Below are 21011 nucleotides of genomic sequence, written 5' to 3'. Positions count from 1 at the left end.
TTCTCTGAGTTTGGTTGCCAAGTGAGCAGACAGCAAAGTAATGAGTTCTGGAGGGGTTGTATAATGACAGGAAGAAAGAGGGACCCGTAGTTTTTCTGGACTAGAACACGCATTTGGTTCTTGATTCAGTGTATTCCATTACAGAATTGATGAGTTGTGTCTATTCTGGGACTTCATTGAAATAATCTTTCAGCCTAAAATTTAATAGTTATGTTTTATTTGGCGGGAGGGCTCGAGCCTGGATGACAGACCCTCAGATCACTCTCAGGGACTGCTCCCAAGAGGTATGGAAGGAGCTAGGATAAATAGTAGTTTTACAACAAAGACCAGGTACTTAGAACAATAAAAGATTGCTTGTTATCTAAAGAAAGCCAGATATCTAAAGTTCAAGTATTTAGTGCTTTTCTATGTATGGGATGAAGTAAACATATGGGTCATTGAATTCATTTCTTTGGTAAGCACCTAGCTATGTAGGGACAGTATCCTCTCCTTCCTTATTCTGAGTTGGCTCAGAGGGCACCACTGTGAGTGACTGAGAGGCTGGGCTGCAGGCATGTCCTCACTGGTGTTTGACAGCAGCTGCTGATGGCTTGGTTTCAGCATTCTTTGTTTACTGACATGGTTGCAGTATTTTCATTCACAGTTCTCCCCCCTTTTTCCTAAATTCGACCAATATCTTGAGAGACATTTCATGACCAATTTTGTCCCACGGTGCTAGGATGGGTCATTCCTAGTTCAGGTGAACAATCTTTGGAGCTGCCATTCATGGTGTTAGGTTTTGTCTCAGGCCCGGATGGTACTAAAATTTTTCTGGATCGCCTGTCTTACTAGTCTATTATGATACAGGAAATGTTTACCCTTCATTACTAATTCCCATACCTAGAATCACACTATTATACTTATTTTATGCAGGGTTATAAATTTTATCTATTTCTTCAAGATGTTTAGCCATCATCAATCTTGTAGGCCTAGTTACACATTGGGAAATATAACAGACAACAATTTTATAAAATAGACAGGATATAAGTAATATAGCTAGTAACGTTAATGAAGTCACGAGTAAGAATTTAATAGTCAAGAAGCTATAATTTTGGGTTAAAATTTTGCTTGTATTTCTGATTGAGTTTGAGTGATCTTATGAGAAATATCATATTTATGGTCAGGGTCAGAACAGGTATTAATTGGCCAGGTGAGGTCTCTCACCTTGTAAGATCAACAGTTGCCTAAACAGAAGTATAATTTCTTTTTAAATAATGTTTCTGAGGGCTATCTAGTTTGAGGGTTGGAGTAAGGTAACCCACCAAGGTAACACAGAAGTACTAGACATAGGTAATTTACCATAAACTTAACAATTGGAGTAGTTCATATTCAAAGGTAGGAGAAATTGTCAAAGTAATTGTTATACAAGCTTGGTCTGGTGTCTTGGGTCAGCTGTCTACTTCATATCTTGTCTCCTTCTCATCCTGGCCTGGTAGCTTTTTCTCCATTTGGGCATTGTTTTAAGGTGAGCAGTGCTCTATAGGCCAGTGCACTGCAGGGGCTGTTTCTGATAGGAAATGAATCCGAAACTACGTTTCCTTCAGCTTTTTTGTGTATGGTCTAGTTAAGAATACTTGATAAAAGTTCCTTCCATTCAGGTTGGAGACAGTTCTTTAAGTCATGCCTGTTCCAGTATGTATAATCATGTGGCTGCAGGTCATGGGGCATTGGAACTTTACCTAAGGATAGATTACTGAGCTTCAGAAACAAAACTAGTGTATCCTTTTCATAATCCAGTTAAACTGTAGAGAAATGTGACATAACAGCAACGAATGATCTGGGAAGTGTCTTAGTAAATATGGACTTCAATTAACAAAACTAGAATTTAATATCCACTAAAATATAATCTTTTTTCTCTCTAAAGTTACACTCATTTTTCTCAAATATAGCCAAATCAAGACTAAATTCTTTACAAGTTAAGTCTGATTATTTGATCATATAGGCTTTTTTAAATTGGCTGTGTTGGAAGTTTTAATACGGTGTCTCAGGGTAGAATGTTAATAAGATTTGCCAAGGCCAGGAAAGCCACGTCAAGGGCTTGTCATGTATTTCTGCCTCACAGATTTAGGTAAATTCTTTTCTCTTTAAAATGCTTAAAATTCCTTGAGAATCCTATATCTGTTAGGAGATGATCTTCCTCATTTGTCTGATAGAGCCACTGGGGACCTAAGAGATTTTAGTCTCTTGAGCGATCATATAGAGAGAAAAGTTAACTGTTTCAAGTCTGCTTACATAGGTATAATTTATCAAACTTCTGTGATTCATAACTAGCTTAAGAGGAAGAGTTTCTTTATGTCTGGGAAACAGGTTAAAAGCCAGTAGTATTTCAAACAAAATCAAAAATGATAACCATATTCATCAGTTTACTCACTGCCTCATAACAAATTCTTTTAATCAGAGTTTTCATTACACATTAAAAATTCCTTACCCTGTTTAGTTCAGTGCTATAGTTTGGAATTTATTAGAAATCAATAAATCTCCTTGAAGAGCAAGCAATTTCAAAATCATCAGAAGAAAACAATTAACTGTCTATATATGGCAAAAGATTTAAAAGCATGGTTAAACACCGTTACACTATAATCTATAAAGAAACCTGGTCACTATATCCAGAATTATCACTAGTAACATTTCAGATATACCAGAATTTTAGGGAGTCCATATAATTTCTACAATTTCTATATTAATAATATTTTCTCATTCAATATAACCTTAGAAGATTTATGATTCATTTGATAATACCATGTTATTTAACATGGCAAATGAAACTTACTAGTTCAAAATCACTCCCTGGGATGTTTCAGGGGCCCTCTGTAGCATCCCAAACTTAACTGGAGATTAAAAGAACTTTAATTAGAAATTGATACCTGGGGAGCTTGTTAAAAGATTTCAGAACACTTGGTCAGATAAACATATAGATCACTGTAAAGTAGTACTAATTCATTAACAAGAAAATACATCAAAGGTAAAGGCAGAACAGATCAACTAAGTGATATAAGAAGTTTTACAATCTGTTACTGAAAGTGGATTAACATTTTAAGAAAAATTTTTCCTCTTAACAGAGAGAAAACCAAATCTAGCCTTGTACCAGCTTACTTCTAAGATTCATTTACTTTGCCCAATTTGATTCTAAACTTAGCCAATTCTGACCACGTACAAAACTCTTTCCTCAGGTTTCCTCTTCCACAAGCCTTCCACAGCTTTCTATACTCATATTAGTGTGTCCCTTATTTTCTCTCCCATTCAGAAGTAACCAGATTCAGGAGAAATTCACTATGTTTCATTAACAAAATATAATTCCATTCTTATATCTTCCTTTACACATTTATATTACTTTCGTAGGATACTGAGATCATTCCCTTACTAATAGAGACTATTTCAGGGTGGCACCAACCATTTATTAATATTTCTAAACACCTTTAGTTTCACTATAAGAGGAAGTTAAATGTTAAGTAATTCATATTTCAATCTTATTTTATCTGAAAATGGCATAGCTATTAAATAAAATCCTATCATTTAACTTAATTTAGCACAACTCTAGAATTTAAAGATACCAAACATTTACAGATTATCTTAAGCATACATTTTAAAAACATGTTTTAAAAATTTACCCAAAACTCTCATCTCATTTGAGTTTAATTTACTTAAAATTGTACCATACCACATTACGGTATTTTTTTTTTTGACAAATCTGCAACAGATATAACAGGATCTTATTTGACTTTCATTAAACCTGGGTACAGTAAAGGTATTATAGTTAATATTGATGACTTTAAAGATGTCTATATTAATTAGAACATACTTAAACTAAACAATATCAAATATTAAATTAGTATTGAATATTTTCCAGTTCACGTGACGCTGAAAGTCAATTTGTTCAGTTTTTATCTTAAAAATACTTAATTTTTAAGCTCTTGTTTTTTACGTCAGTTAAGCAGAGCTCTTTGACTTTGATTTTTTTTTTTAGCAGTAGAAATATCTCACATCTATAATGTGTATGCAGGCTTATAAACAGACAAAAGCTAAAGATCTCATAGCTTCACTTTAAAACTTACTTGTAAGATAGGTATAATAATAGTTGCAGTAAGCTGAATTTCTTGCTCAAATCACTAAGGCTTAGTATTTATGAAACAGACAGTTAAGATTGCTTGACAAAGTCTGAAGGACCCGTTAGAGTTCTGAGTTCATAAATGCCAAAAATTTCTTAGCTATAAGTTCTATTTCATTGAGCGAATTAATTAGGCTCAGTCCTAGGTCACTGTTTGCTGTATTTACCTTTCTGATCTGCAAGACAAAACAGAGTCTTCCAGTTCCCCAGAAAACTGCTCTGTCATCCAGACCCAATTTTATGTCCTTAATTGGCATTTTTGTGTCAGTGAGAAGAGCTGTAAACGAAGAATTCCATGTTTTAAAACTTTAAGGTTTACTGTATCATGTCTTCCAAAGCTTGCATAAGGCATTTAGTAAAGTCTCTTTTCCTTGAGTTATAAGTTAAACCCAGGGTAAATCTTTTATTATTTTTTTATTAGCCACTAAATATTTGTTTTTAGTTTTACATTATATTGGACGGCTCATGTAACTCTACTGGTTTCCTTTACTTTGTTCAATTAATATTTTTTGAGGGACAGATATGTGCCCAGCCTTATAATACCAAGAAGGGGAAGCATTTTTCCATTGAAACATATCTATCCCACAACATAATTAAGCAAAAGTTTTATATAAAGACCATTTAAATATACCAATTTTACAAACTTTTATTTCAATTTTTTAAAATCTTATACCTTTAATTTTTATATTTATTAGGTTTAATCAATAATTCTTATTTCTAGAAGGAGTGCCAGAAGCCTTTTTTTTTTTTTTGTGCATTGTATATAATTTTATAGACGTCTCTAGGATGCCCAAGTTTCAGCCAAAGAGCTTAGGCCCTTCTTAGTTTTTAACTTGATTAATTGGTCTGTTGTCCCAATCATTGATCAAGTATTTCAGTCTATATATACATATATTTTAAACTGTGGTAAATAAAATGGACTTGTTTGAACTTTAATGTTGGGGGGCACTAGGTGATCTCTTTGGCCCTTTTATTTAATTTTACGTAGTTTAGTATCAAAACCTTGTATCTAAATCCAAAAATGTCCATTTTATTTACCTCATTCAAAATAACTGTATAAAAATATTTATCCATTTGGGATAAGCTACTTATCTTTTTTTTTTCGACATTTTTACAACCCTTTTCCCAGTTATTCAATTTAATTAACATTAATTATTCTAAGTTTTTATTAGCATCTCTAGAACCATTTAGTGGAAAGGAAAATCACAAATGTAGCTTTTCAAACCAGTTTTTTTTTTTTAACTAAGTTCTTAGGTTAAACATTAGATGTATTTTTCTACCTTTAAACTTGATTTTAATAGGTACCAATAAAACAGCTGTTTATAATGAGATCTCTTTCAACTGTCACAAATTTAAAAGTTTTTCCAAATTAAAGGGTCCATCATATGACCATCAATTTTTATATATATATATATATGTATATATATATATATATAATATATATATAGTGATTTTAAAACAATAAGATGAAGAGGCTATTCCACATGAGAGTGGGCGTGTTGCCTAAATAAAATTCAAAGGTTTACTCTCCAAAAGCTAAAGGCCTTTGTGGTCCAGGCTGATGCAACAATTTAAAGATGGTAAAATATCTGAATATTGGTACAATCAAGGAATTGCTTAGAATTCAATTTATTTGCGTGGCAACCATATGTACAAAATACTTGTACCTTTTGTATGGCATAGTCCAAGGTTTCCTTTAAAAAAAAAGTACACATATTTACACATACATACACAGACTTAAAACACCCAGAGAAAGATAAAACATTTACATTTCAAGGACACAGGAAGAGAAATCCAAGTTACCCCTAAAGTGGAATTTGTTTTTATAAGTTCAGAATTCCAAAAAATGTTTTTATCAGGCCTGGTTAGTTAATTTCAGAGTGAGTTTTTTTTTTTCTAATACCCAATTAATGTTGTAAGTTTTGTACGTATATAAACCTGGCTGGGGTAAGAGCTGGAGGCTGGCAATCTGTCATTTCTTTTTCTTTTCTTTTCTGTTTTTTAATTTTTGGAAATTTCTATTCCCCATTGTAAGGTCGGGTTCTCAGAATAAATTTGCTAGTAAGATTTCCCACTGAGACAACTCTATGGCATGAAGTCTTTGCCTCTACCACTCCTGGAAGATTCTCTGTCACCCGAGAAAGCTGTTACCAGCCAGGAGGAGGGTCTCATTTTTGGAGTTGAAATATTCCTCATAAGAGTTTTACTTTCATCCTGAGAAATTCAATGGAGGTAATTAAATTGAGGAAAGCATTAGACCAGCCTCTTACCTAACCACTCAGTCCTGTCCCCAGTGTCTTCCAACTTGGATCCACTCGGGACGTCTCCACTGGGTGAGTATTTTCCTCATATGTTTCCACCAGCCCCACTTCGAACGTCTCCTCAAGGTGGGTATTTCCCGTTATCATTCAACCAGGCCCCACCCAGTATGTCTCCACTGGGTGGGTAATTCACCCCAGTTACTTTCAACTGGAGGGCCACGTACCTGGATACACCGCCAGATAAAAATCAGGATCATCAACCAATATGTTAGATCCGAGAACCAGGACAGACTCACCCAAATTCATCTGGACTCCCCGAGGAGGCGGATGGGCACAAAGGGCCACTGCTGGTATGAAGGCTCTGGTTACTCGGAGAGTCCAGGTGGAGAGAAGTCTGCTCTGGGTCCCTGCATGGTGTCCAAAATTGTTGACTGAAATACATGTGCAGCCTAAAAGTTAAGAGTTATGTTTTATTTGGCGGGAGGGCTCGAGCCGGGATGACAGCCTGTCAGATCTCTCTGAGGGACTACTCCAAAGAGGTTGCAGAGGAGCTAGGATATATAGGAGCTTTACAACAAAGACCAGGTTGTTGGAACAATAAAAGATTGCTTGTTATCTAAAGAAATCCAGGTATCTCAAGTTCAGGACTTTAGTGCTTTTCTATGTATGGGAGGAAGCATATAATTTGGACTCACTGAATTCATTTTTTAGACAAACACCTAGCTATCTAGGGCAAGTATCCTGTCCTTTCTTATTCTGAGTCTGCTCAGAGGGCACCATTGTGAGTTGCTGCAGCGGCTGGGCTGCAGGCCTGTCCTCGCTGGGGGGTGAAGGCAGCCACTAAAGACTTGGTTTCAGTATTTTTGTTTACTGACGTGGTTGCAGTATTTTCATTCACATTGTGGTATTTTCGTTCACGGGCTGATTATGGATAATCTGCAACCTTGGAAAGCAACCGAGATGGAATTACTGCAGGTACCTTCTACTTCAGTAAGCCGTGTGCAAACATAAACATGGAAGAAGCATACACTTGGATTTGGTGGTGTAGGGAAGGGTTTCTGCACATTACAGGAGAACACAATGCAGAATTCCTTAAGTCCACCTTTGTTTACTGTAGTGGTTTCTGAGAACAGTTTATGCTAATTAACCAACATTGACAAACGGTGGCACACATTGCATTTAAGAGCTGGCCAGCTGCAAACTTGTGTATTGGACAGGTGGATTTCATAGGCAAGTGGTCAGGTGGTGGGAGAGAGAAGGAGCCAAGGCCTGGGCCCAGATTCCGGTTTAAATCACCATCTCATCACCATAGGGCCTTAGACTAGAATGTAACCTCTCTTAACCTGTTGGTGAATATGTGAAGTAGGCACGATAATATTCGTTTCTTCCTGGGATTGTTGTAAATTCTAAAGAGTATTATAGCACACATGAAGCATTTAACACACTGGCACTTAGCAGTGTTCACTTTGTGCGGCCACCACGCTTGGTGTGTGTCAGAGTCATAAAGGAAACATTGGTCTATTGAGGATGCACTAGTAGCCCCTTGGCTAGGTTGTGAATTGGGTGATTTACTTTAATGCTTGTAACTCTGTGTGCAATGGGCAGTTATTTTCATGGACAGATGAGGAATCTCAGGGTAAAAAACACTGTGAAATTTGCCGAAAGTCAGACCATAATTTTGGGTGCAGGGTCCTCTGTTCTGCATGGGCCCCTGGGCCTTCTGCCCTCTCCGTTCAGCACCAGAGCTAGATGTGGGTTCGGCTGTTTCTCAGCCCCGTATATCCAGCAGGCGGCAAGACACACCTGGCCCTGCGTTGCTTGAGCAAAAACTCCGGAGGAGAGGCAGTTAGAAAAGTGATAAACATAAAAACAGACGACTGCAAACTGTGATCAGCTCTGAAAAGGAAAGGAACACGTCTCACCGTGCAGAGCTGGGAGCTTTCCCTTCGGGGCTGCTCTGGGGGCGTTCATCTCAGCTAAACAAACTCTGCTGCTGCACCAATGCAGGAAGGCAAGGCACGTGTGGCCAGGTAGACAGGACCTTGTTAATCATACTCACTCCCCATTCAGCAGCAGCTGTCACGGGCACTTACCTAGTAAACAGATGTCGGTCATAATTATCACGCACTTTGCTTGGTATTTGTATTGGCCCCACCTTTGAGATGAGGTCATTGAAGCTGGGGAGTTTGCTGCATGCCCGTGATTACCTTGGAAAAACCCCACTGGTCTTTCCACCTAGACTGGTGTGGCTGTCATGTCCCAGCCCTGTGAATGGCATCGTATAGCTTCTCCCAAGTGGCCCAAATGACTGACATTGATATGTTTAATTTGTAGGAAATGGTATGTGACAATAAGAGAAAAAGGTAGTAAGAAATTGTTTGGAAAACTAGAAAAAATTCCAATTCTTCCCCAGCTGGGAGAGCGTACCCTGTGTCACTCACCCCACTCACTTCCTGTCACCTCCTCGCTACTGACTCTGTGTTCAAAAGCCATTCTGAGCCTTTGAGGAACATTTTGCCTCATGACAGTGTTGATTATGACCTGCGACCTCTCTGTCCCTGGTTAACTCTCTCTTCAAAGCCATTTTAATTTTATGCAGACTCTGCTCAGATGTAAGACTAGCCTCTTTAAACTTCTTGATGCAGCTCCTTAATGAAGATCGTGGGAAGGAATCCCAGCCAACACCTGGGAGGTATGCACACAGTGACTGCAACCTCAGCATTTTGTGAAGTTCAGAATCAGGGGGGTGGGTGACTCAGGAAAGCTTTTTTAAGGTAACAAGGGGAAAGTGAAAGGACACAGGCTGTGTGAGAAAGAAACGTCTCAGTCCAAGCCAGCAAGGCACCTGCGTTCAGTATGGTTTGTGGAGAGTGCAAAGTTCTCACATAGAAAGAAGTGGTGGAATGGGAGGGAGGACAGTTGGGTACTTTACTGGGTAGGGAAAAAATGGGTTGAATATTTCCTGGTTGAACAAAAGGATTGTGACATGATGTGCTTTTATTTTGGAGAGAAGAATTTTGTGGGGACAGGCCTAGGAGAACGCTCTCTGGTTGGGGAGTCAGCACAACAGAGAAACACAGAAAACAGGGCTGACCCCAAGACCCCTGCTGGGGGAGAAGCTGCCCTCCAATTGGAGCCCAGGAGGCTGCTTCTGTCCCTTAGCTCGGGCCTCAGAGCTCCCTTCACAACCCAGTCCTGTTCATACAAGAAAAAAACGTGGGGCATTAGAAGGGCTGTATCCCAGGCTTTGGTTGAGCCCCTGGGGTGTGCCCCACCAGATTTTGTTCCTTGGCTTCATGCAGTAAAGAATTGAAGAGTAAGCCAGTGTTGAGTAAAGGTAGATTTTATTCAGAGAGATACATTGACAGGCAAGAGAAACGTCACTAGGTGTGGGGGTTTGATGCTCAGATTAAAAGCAGGTACACACTCCACAGACAGAGTGTGGGCCTTCTCCAAAGAGGGAGAGAGACGGGTGCCCGCGAGGTGGCGCTGTGTTGATCGTTTTCTTGGGCTTGGTGGTTTCATATGCTAATAAGTAGAAGGACCAGCCTTAGGGCAAGGGGCTGGGATTCTCAGGGAGTTGGCCATTTCCCACCCTGTGACCTTTTGCGGCTAGCATTGGGATTGCCTTGTTGCCTGGGGCATGTTATTCACCATGTTACTATTACAATGGGTGTTTACTGAAGCTCAAGCTCTGCTAGAAGTTAAATCTATTCATCCTGAGCCTCAAGGCCTATTGGGGGTTGAATCCTTCTCCATTTTGATGTTAATTGCTGTGGCCTTACTTGAATGGCTGTGCTTTGCCCCTTTCCATCCTGTCTCACTGTGTTGACACAGAGAGCAAAGGCCAGCCCGGCCTGTGCTCCTGCATTTAACAGCGGGAGGGGTGGGGTGGGCTTATGATGACTCTGAGTGGTGAGAAGGATGTTTCAGATTTTCCCACGAGAGACATGGGGACCTGCCAGCAGCCACCGCAGACTTATCTCACGGGCATTATCGCTTGTGTTGTTACGGAAACAACAGGTCAGCCAAGAAAAAAGCACCACTCGGAGGGTAGGAGTACTGAGATTTATTACGCCGGCGGGCTCAGAGGGGCTTCTGTTCTGAAGCTCTGAGCACCTCCACGACCTGCACATGAGGTTTTATAGGGGTAATTAAAAGTATTTGGCTATTCTCTAATAAGGCTCAAACAACAAAAAGCAAGGAATTAGTACACTGAAGCTTATCAATTTGGAACAGATTACGATACTGACAATTGTTGACCTTGGATTTACGAGTTAGCTTGTTAGCCCAGTAAACTGACAATAAACTTCAGATTTACGAGTTAGCCCAGAAAAACTTAGATCAGTAAACTGACACTTATCACACTTAGATTTGTGACTTAGATTGTTAGCACAGCTGGGCTTTTCCTTCGCAGTGTCACTTATCTTTTCTATTTTTCTTTTTTTTTTTTTTTTGGTAAGTATTTAATCCAAATTTAATATCAAGGTTTTTTGGAAAAGAATTTCTCTTATTCTTTTCTTTGGGGCTCTTTTGGGGGTGTAGGTAATTAGGTGTATTTATCTGTTAGTGGAGGCCCTGGGGCTTAATCCCAGGACCCCGTGCATGCTAAGCACACGCTCTACCACGGTGACCCATCATCTTTTTCTTTTTGCTTTAGCTGCCAAGAATCTTACAGCTGAATTTCTAGTCGGCCTTTAACACTTGCCGTGACTTCATGGAATCCATTTTTTTTTATGAGTTTATCTCCCCGTGGTTTCATTTAAGTATTGAATCTCCATTTTCTCTTCACTCTCAATTTTGCCTTTTTGTTGTTATGGTTGTTAAGCTGTGTTGAAAAAAATTGTTTAATTTCTCTTTTAGCAGGAGGCTCAAAGTGAATATGTAAACAAACAGCACACATAAATGGTTTTATACATTCTAAGCTGTTTAGTAGTTACTTAAAAGCCGAATTGAATATTAAAGTGATAACATTTTAAAATTATTTAATTTTTTATAAAGATACAGCTGATTTAAAATGATATGTTTCAGGTGTACAATAGATGCTCCATTTATAGTTACTGTAAAACATTGGCTGTATTCCCTGTGTTGTAAGTTACATCCCTCTAGCGTGTTTACATTACATGTTGCAGTTTGTATAAGAAATTTGGGTAACGCAGAGTCTGGGACGTGGCTGTGTCTGACCCAGGTTCACGCAAACCCTGCATGTCAGAGCTCAGGCCCTCACTACTGTCTGCAGGGGAGTGAGTGGAGGCAGCTCTCATCAGCGCTGGCACCGCCCTCTGAGTGGCAGTGACAGCAGTGACTGTCTGTGGACGTGCAAAGTGTTGTTCCAAAGCTTTACATGCATTTCTGCTTTTAATAATTAAAGCCCTCCTGTGAGGAAGTGTTTTATGTTTTTAATGAATAATACATTTTGTTTTGATATTGATAGACTTCAAACCTCCGGAAAATTTACAGGAGTAGTACAATAAACGCTTAGATACAGTTCACCTTAAAGGGCACTATTTGGCCTTTTGTGTCTGGCTTATTTTACAATAAATTTTCAAGTTTTATCCATATTGTAGCCTGAATCAGTACTATATTCTTTTTGTTTGATAATATACTTTTTCTTTTTTTTTTTTTTTGGTCTATTTAAAAATATTTTCATTGAAGTCTAGTCAGTTTATAATTTTGTGTTAGTTTCTTGTGTACAGCAAAACACTTCAGTTAAATAGGAAAATTCCTGTATTCATTTTCATATTCTTTTTGAACATAAGTTACTATAAGATATTAAATATATTCTCCTGTGCTATACAGTGTAATCTTGCTGTTTATTCTATACATACTCAGTATCTGCAAATCTTGAACTCCCAATTTTTTCCTTCCCACACCCTCTCCCCTCTGGTAACAATAGTTTGATTTCTATGTCTCTGTGTCGGCTTCTGTTCTGTAGATAAGTTTATCTTTTTGTTTCTTTGTTTTTTGTTTTTGCTTTTCTTTTTAGATTCCACATGTGAGCGATCTCATATGATAATTTTCTTTCTCTTTCTGGCATACTTCACTTAGAATGACAGTCTCCAGGTCCATTGATGTTGCTGCAAATGGCATTATTTTATTATTATTTTATGGCTGAATAGTAGTCTATTGGACAAATATGCTACAACCTCTTTATCCAGTCATCTGTCAGTGGACATTTAGGTGGTTTCCATGTCTTGCTATTGTAAATAGTGCTGCTGTGAACATTGGGGTGAAAGTGTCTTTTTGAATTACAGATCCTTTTGGATATATGCCCAGGAGTGGGATTCCTGGGTCATATGGGAGGTCAATGTTTTGTCTTTTGAGGAGCCTCTATACAGTTTTCCACAATGGCTCCACCACACTGCATTCCCACCACAGAGTAGGAGGGTTCCCAATTCTCCGCAGCCTCTCCATTATTTATTGTCTGTGAACTTCTGAATGATGGCTATTCTGACTGGTGAGAGTTGATACTTGATTGCAGTTTTGATTTGCATTTCTCTGATAATGATATTGAACATTTTTTCATGTGCCTATTGGCCATTTGTATGTCTCATTGGAGAAATGTTTCTTTAGGACTTCTGCCCATTTTTGAATTGAAATGTTTGTTTTACTTTCTTATTAAGTATAAATGCTGTTTACATATTCTGGGAATTAAGCCCTTGTCAGTTTCATTTATTTCAAATATTTTCTCCCACTCCATAAGTTGTCTTTTAGTTTTGCTTAGTGTTTCCTTAGCTGTGCAAAAGCTTGTAAGTTTAATTAGATCTCAGTTGTATATTTTTTCTTGTATTTCTATTATTTGAGTAGACGTCTCTAGGAAAACATTGCTGAGATATATGTCAGATGTTTTGCCTAAGTTTTCTTCTAAGAGGTTTATAGTGTCTTGTCTACATGTTTGAGTCTTTAAGCCATTTTGAATTCATATTTTTGTATGCTGTGAGGGAGTAGTCTAATTTCATTGATTTACATGCAGCTGTCTGGTTTTCCCTACACCATTTGCTGAAGAGGCTGTCTTTACTCAATTGTATATTCTCACCTCATTTGTCAAACATTCAATGACCAAAAGTTTGTGGGCATATTCTTGGTAATTTTATCCATTCATTGATGGATGGATATTCTTTGTAACCTTTGGCTACTCAGAATGACACTGCTATGAAGATTGATGTGAAAGATTTTGTGAGAATATTTTTTCATTCTGTTGGCTGTACAGTTGGCCCTCCATATCTGTAGTTTCCACTACATGGATCCTGATGGCTGATTGTAAAGTGACTCGAACATCCTTGGATTATGGTATCCAGGGTGGGGTGTTCCTGAAACCAACACCCCGAGGATACTGAGGGATGTCTCTATATGTAGAAGTGGAATTACTGAGCCATATAACTCTAACCTTTTGAGGAAACACTGGGCTTTTCCAAAGAGCTGCACCATTGCCGCTTTCCAATGGCTGCGTATTGAGTGTTCCCATTTCTCTGCCTCCTGACCAACACTTGTTATTATCCATGTTTTGATTATAACCATCCTGGTGAGTGTAAAATGAGATCTCATTTGATTTTGATTTGGCTAGTGATGCTAAGCATCTTTTCATATGCTTATTGGCCAATTGTGTATCTATTTAAATCCTTGGCAAATTTAAAAATTGGTTTGATTTTCTTTGTATTGGTCAGTTGTAAGCATTTGTTTTATATCCTGGATACTAGACTCTTATTAGATATATGCTTTGCAAAATTTTTCTCCTATTCTGCAGATTGTCGTTTCACTTTAATTTTTTTAAACATTAAAACAATTTATTTATAGGGGAGGTAATTAGATTTATTCTTTTTTTTAATTTTTGCCAAGCACGCACTCTATCATTTGACCTACCCCATTCCCCTTTCATTTCACTTTCTTGATGATGTCCTTTGTAACAAATGGTTTTAATTTTGATGAAGTCAATTTTATCTGCTTTTTTTTTTAATCACTTGTGCTCTTGGTATTGTATCTAGGAAGCCATAGCCTATCCTAGGACCACAAAGATTTATACTATGTCTTCTTTTAGAAAATTTATACATTTAGTTTTTACGTTTCTGTCTGTGATCCATTTTGAATTAATATTTATTTGTTATATAAAGTACAGGGGTCCAGTTTCCAGATTCATTCTTTTGCCTGCAGATACCCAGGTGTCTGAACCATTTTTTGAATAGACTATTCTTTCAGTGGTTTGTTGTTGGCACATTTGTGGAAAACTGACTGTAAAGGTAAGATTTCCCCCTGGATTTTTTATTGTGTCTCATAGATTTATGCATCCAAACTTATGCCAGTATCATAATGACTTGAGTACTATAGATTTGTATTAAACTTTGAGTGAGTCCTCCAACTTTGCTCTTCTTTTTCACGATTGTTTTGGCTGACCTGGGCCCCATGTGCTTCCATATGAATTTTGGAATCAGTTCTTCAGTTTTTGGAAAGAAGTCAGCTGGAATTTTGATAGAGATTCCATTAAATTTGTAGATCACTTTGGGGAGTCTTAACATTTTTAACACTATTGTCTACCATTCCATGAACATGGGATGCCTTCCATATATGTAGATCTTTTAAATATTTTTTGGTAATATTTCAAAATTTTCAATGTACAAATCTTGTAAAATTTTGTTAAATGTATCTCTCATTTTATTTTTAATGCTGTTGTAAATGTAAAGGCTGGTCTTCCTAAGGGTGGGACTATATATCAATTTATTTCCAGGATTCCTACACAGAAAATACCCTAGGTTTATATTTGCTACATAAATCTATCCACAATTCTTCCCATCCCTGTGTTATAAGAAACCAAGATCTAGGTTAAGCTGCCTGAACACCTATGTGGACGTGAGAAATGAGACCCTTGGGTGGGGCTTTGTGCAGATGGTACTGAGAGCTTATTCAGGATGGTTCATCTTAATTACTTTTAAACAATCCTTTCAGTGTATTTAGTCAGATACATTAAGAACATGCCCTTTTGATGTGCAATGGAGCTAAGAGTAAAATTTTCAAATAATTTCTAGTGTGTGTGTTGTACTTGAAACCTAATTTGCATCAATCTTTGAAGATTTATGTTTCAGGAGCTTTGAATAAATAATACCTTTCTTTATTCAATAACTACAACTAAATGCCCAAGCAACATGTAAGAGTTTGAGCAAACTGCCCCCACCCCGTAGTGCTGGGTGTCAGCAGCTGTAACTGGAGTCAGCGCTTACCTCTCCCAGTACGCCTGTGCTGATCTGCTCAAAGCGGTTCACCCAACAGATTGTCGGTGGTCTTTTGGACAAAGCCATAAAACATTGATTTAAGGTTGCTGGAATGGAATCTATTCTTATTAATATTAAGTAAGCACATATTGAGGGCTTACTGTATGTTGGGAATTGTCCCTCAGCCTCACATGAAAATTATTTCTCTTAAAACCTCTCATATTTCCTTGTTATTCTCACATTACAGATAAGGAGACTTAGGATTAAGTCTTCTCTCTTTTGGGGGGAGCTCATTATCAATGACTTGAAGTTGTAAGGAAAAAGATGTTGATTCATCTTGAGAAAACATTTTTCTGAGAGTCAGCATTGAAGAGGGTGACCACTGAAGAGGGTGATCATTGTTTGAGTGAGACGAGCCCCGGGTTGTACAGAGTCAGCATCCCTGTCCTGGACACGGCACGTGTAGGGCTGAGTGGTGGGTGAGGCGGTGCAGCTGCACAGGGAACGCGGATGCCGGGTCATTGGGCTGTGCTCAGGCCCGGTGGAGCTTTCTCCTAAGGACAGTGGACCGTCATTGACAGATTTTAACTAGGGGAGTGGGGTGCTCTGGTAGTTCACTTTTGTCTTGTAGAATGCTTAGAAACATTTAGAAGGCTCAGCAGGAGGTGATGTGATGAGTCAGAGTAGGGTGGCTGCAAGGTGTAGCAGTGTTCAATTTTCAAGTGGTTTTCAGTCCAGGTTTGTGGCCCATTAGCCGTGTCACTTTGGATCACGCACTCAAGGAAGTGAAACAATTTATCTAATCAATTGAAGCATTGATGTACCGACCTCCCAGGACTGCTGTGGAGATCCAGTGAGATAATGTGTGCACAGTGTGCAGCGTGGTCTCCAGCACAGGGTCAGTGCTGAGTGAGTGCCAGTGTACCTGGTTGGTCAGGTGAGGGTGGTGGGACTCGGTGACTGAGGATATCTGGGCCCTGAAGGAAGGGTCCATTCACATCTGTGAGTGATGGGCCTGAGTTGGGAGAGGCAGGGAGACCTTACCCTCCAACCAGGTGCCCTGGGCAGGACGGCTATGGGAGGAGAACCGTGAAGTCAGCTCTTTGCACGTGGAGTTGGAGGTGCTCTTGAGATATCTAATTGCAGTGTCACGAGCTCAAAGATGTGGTCTGGGCCCGGGCTGTGCATTTCCCTATAATCTCAACCCCTGAGGACGCCGAAGTATTGATCACTGGACGTGAAGACATACTTTACAGGACAAATGAATAGTAGTATCATCTCTGTCATCAAAGCTCACGTCTCTTTATTCATCACTCACTTTGCTAATTGGATACTTACAGAGCTCACTTCACTGCCATTCCCTGGGCTCAGGCTCCACAGAAAAGAGCTGGTGAGTCTCCCTCTTTTCCAGAAGAAGATACATTTAGCTAGTAGATTTCTCCACCTTGTCAGTCTTAGAATTTTAGTTTGTTGGTTTAATTCTATTTTCTGTTGGCCATCTCCTGACAGGAGAGACGTTTTACCTCATGGTCAGGTTTCAATTAGCTGTTACTGAGAATTGCTGATCTGATCCATAGTGTATGTATTCTATTAACTTTGTAGGGTACTTATCATTTTTCTATCTTTGGCCTTAAATTTTGTTTGCCCCTTCAATTTTCTATCCTATTTTTGGCCTTATTTTATTTTTTAATTAAAAAGTGTCTGTTAGCAGTTAACAAAACAAAAGCAAAGAAAAGATGCACATGATAGCTAAATTTAGAAAATATCTAGTATGTTTTCTGTCTCGGCAATGGAGGGTTCTAGAAACTCATGAAAACCTTCATTACATAAGTTCCTTAAGATGCAGATTAAGAAATAAAACCTTCCTTCCTCATCTTTCAAGCTGCAAGGCTAATTGTCAAGAAAGTGATGGGAAATCCTCAGAAGCCAAAACAAACCAGAAAGCAGGGATTCTGGGAGATATGTGAGGCTTAGAAGCCCTGGGGTGCTTGTTGGCTCCTGAACTGAGTTTCAGTTGCCCTGGCAGGAGGGCAGGAGGTGAGCCCGAGGTCTCTCACACTGGGAGTTCAATGGCTGTTCTTATGTAAGGCCAAGAACATCCTGAGAATCCTGCTTTACAAAAGGGTGAATTAGAAAGAAAAGAAAAAAAGCATTCCTCAGTGCAAGGAAATAAGGAAAGTCAATTTATTTGGAAGCGGGGGGGGGGAATATCATATCCAAAGTAAGGATTTACTTTAAAGCTGTTATGGCATGAGAGTGACCACAAACTCCTGGCAGAAAATCACAGCTCCTCCCGGAAAGAGAAGTTGTGTTTTGAATGAATCAGTGGACAGCCATTCTGAAAAAGGCCTCCTCAGTCTTCTGGATCAAGATACTGGACCCTAACACCTCCCTTCCATGGTCTCATTTAAATAATCAGAAAGGTTTTTAAGGAAAGAAGCCATAATCATAGTTCTATTTATTGACATTACTATATGCTAGGAATTCAGAAATGACTATGAAGTTGTCTCCTATTTTATGGACCTTACTTTCTATTTGACATAGTTGGGGAACTTGGTGGAGGGTGGTGTTGTTCTGTTGCAATTAGCCAGGAGAGGAGATTAAGAAAGCAGTGAAGGGTGGGTGACATTTTTATCTGAGGACAGTGCTGTTCAGTTGGCTTGTAATTGCAGGCTCGTTAAGTTGTCACTGGAGGGAATTGATCTTATGGAAGATGGACTTAACTCAGGCCTCTTCAGAATGGACAAGTGAACCGGGAGAAAGACAGTCAAATCTGTGCAGACATTAAAGTCCACGTGAACATGCTGTATCCCTGAGCCAAAGATAGGAGAAATATTCAGCACTTCTTGAGGACAGAGGAGTGGCTTTTAAGGTTCTCCAAGAATGAATCCCAGGGAACCAGGATGGTCAGTTGTCAAACTGTGACTTTGCTCTTTGGACGGTGTACCCACCAAGGGTATTGGCCTTTTATATATTTTCATTTCTCTTTAATACATGTCAGGTGATGAGGACGTGGGCATAAACGTTTGATACCTTGTCGAGGTGACTCTTGGTACCTGCCTAGAAGGGCGGGCACAGCTACTGCTGCGTCATACATCTTGCCGCCCATCCCGCTCCCCAGCTCCGTGATCACGGCAGAGTGGTTCCTTATTGAGCTGTCCTCTGTGACATCGTAACCAAAGACTGGAGTGTATTAGCTTGGCTTTGTTCTTTTCCATTCTTCTCTTCGAATGATGAATGACTGATAGTGGACCCAGTTACGTTTGCAGATGATTTACATGTAGGGCTGTCAGTACAAACCTTGTAATCCCCGCTGTGTGATCTAGAGAAGAAAGTTACATTCTTTCCAAATTGTTTTGATGCACTTATGTGGGAAAATGATGTACGTTTGAATATGTAATTCCTCTCTGAATCATCATGGCTAGAGATGAATATATGTAGACATGGAATGAGTTTTCTGTATTTGAACTATATGGTCCCCTAAATTCTCCCCAGCTTTTTAAAGTCATCACTGGAGTGCTACCTCCAGAGTGCCCCAAAGCATCCACCACAGGCCTGCTCTTCGGACACTGTGAGTTTCCAACTTGGAGAAGGCTGCTGGCTGGTGAGGCATTCTCTGGCACATCTCTGGTTGGGTGATGTGAGCGTAGCACCCAAGAATTGGCAGACAGTAACTAACCACGATCACGTACATTACTGGAACACTCATGGAGGATTTTACACCTGTGCTAGTGGAATACATTATTTCATTTAGTTTTCCCAACAATCATAATTAGATTTTATCACCTGTATTAAAAAGGAAACTGTCAAAGCGAGTGACGTGCAGACTTTGGACTGGAACATGGGTCTTTCTGATCCCTGTCTCTGTTCCGTCCCCGGCCTATCCTTCCAAATGGCCAGGAGACTCTTCCTCAGTCTTGAGTTTCCCGCTGATGATACCACTCTCTTTGTTTCTGGAGAGGAAAACAAGTCTAAACTTACTTTCCAGTTGGAAATGGAATGGAGAGTTAGCATTGAAAGCAGGGAGAGTCTGTCCTGTGATGAAGTGGTCTCCCAGCCACTTCCACTGGGATGTCACTTCACTGTCTGGGCCCCTTGCACAGCCTGTGCACAGGTGACAGTGCAGATGTGCCGAGCAGTCCTCCCGGACAGAGCAGTGGGTTGGAAATGAGTTTGGGGATTTGGTTTCATTACATAGCTTCCTGAGGGTCTTGGCCTGGCACTTCGAGTGGGAGCATTCCCTGTCCCACAGACTGTGCTCTGGGCCCGTGCAGACCTGACGTGGCCTCAGCCTGAGGCTCAGGGCCTGTGGTGATGAGGAGCATTTTATTCCAGGGTCTGCAGGAGGCTCTGACACTTCTGGACTGTGGGACTTTGTCCAAGATGATAATTCCTCCCTGAGTTTCAGATTTCCTTGCCTGTGAGCTGGGGTAGTAATAGTTTCTGAGATGATTGTAGTGATTCAGTAACGGGCGCAGCGTGTGCTGGTAGGTAGCTGGTGCTTAAGGAGAAGAAGTCGCAGTCACTCTGTCAGCCTCTCACTGTGCGCTCTGTGCTTTGAGAGGTTGTGTGTTTGGTGAAAGTCCCGCCCAAACCCTAGGGTCTAGATGAACTGTTGTTCCTTTTCTTTCCCTTCCTTTTCCTCTTCCCCTTCTCGGTGTCCCATGTTTAGGTAGCAGATTCCTCTATTTCAGGGAATACGGGCCTTTCTAGTAAAAGGACAGGCGGAACGCGGAGAGGTGGGGCCCGGAGGGGGTCTGGGGCGTCTGCACAGTGCTGCTTCCCTGCGTTTCTGCATCCGGTCCCGTCAGTGCACGAAGTCAGCCTTCCTCTTCCTTCCTGTGTCATCGGGTCTCTGTTTTAAGGGAAAACATTTTTACGCGTGTTTTTTCACTTACGTGTTTCGTTCAGATGCTTGTTGCTTTTCTCCCTGTGCTTCAGAGTTCCGAGGAGAGAATTCAGCAATGCAGCCTCCTCTCCGAGCTCTACGAGTTGATCGGCTTCCACTGCAAGTCCGCCTCCTTCAAGCGGGAGGCCCCCGTGCGGCGCGCGGCGCCCGGCATCCCGGAGCCTGGCGGGAAGGCCTGCTACCAACTCATTCTTCAGACGCTTCCTGGCTACAGTCTGTCGCTGGATCTGCAGGACTTCAGCAAAGGTGTTTGAATTAAAACATTGCTTCAGTCCCATTAACCATGCCTGGATTGGGCCCTGCTGTCCTGTCTCATCAGGGTGAATTTTGATTCGTGTAGAACAGGGCTCAGCAGACTTTTTCTGTCAAGGGCTTGGGGGTAAATATTTCAGGGTCTGCAAACCTCCTGATCTCTGGTGCAGCTGCTCAGCCCTGCTGTTCAGACGCCAGAGCAGCCGGACAGTCCACACACCCACAGAGCTTTACTCACAGCGGTG

At 40.1% G+C, this 21011-nt stretch overlaps 1 long non-coding RNA gene across 1 annotated transcript in view; it reads left to right on the top strand.

The window, feature by feature from the left end:
- The window catches only part of LOC140688674 (uncharacterized), a 55511-nt gene extending 34709 nt beyond the window's left edge, over window positions 1-20802 (top strand). Inside the window, exon 5 of the long non-coding RNA XR_012063376.1 lies at window positions 20547-20802. This is a non-coding gene — a long non-coding RNA (uncharacterized lncRNA). The remainder of the gene's footprint in view (window positions 1-20546) is intronic.
- The last annotated feature ends 209 nt before the right edge of the window (window positions 20803-21011 follow it).

Source organism: Vicugna pacos, chromosome 23 (genome assembly GCF_048564905.1).
Source record: "Vicugna pacos chromosome 23, VicPac4, whole genome shotgun sequence".
NCBI lineage: Eukaryota > Metazoa > Chordata > Mammalia > Artiodactyla > Camelidae > Vicugna > Vicugna pacos.
Note: the sequence above shows the minus strand (reverse complement) of the source record. Positions and strands in the feature narration are given on the sequence as shown.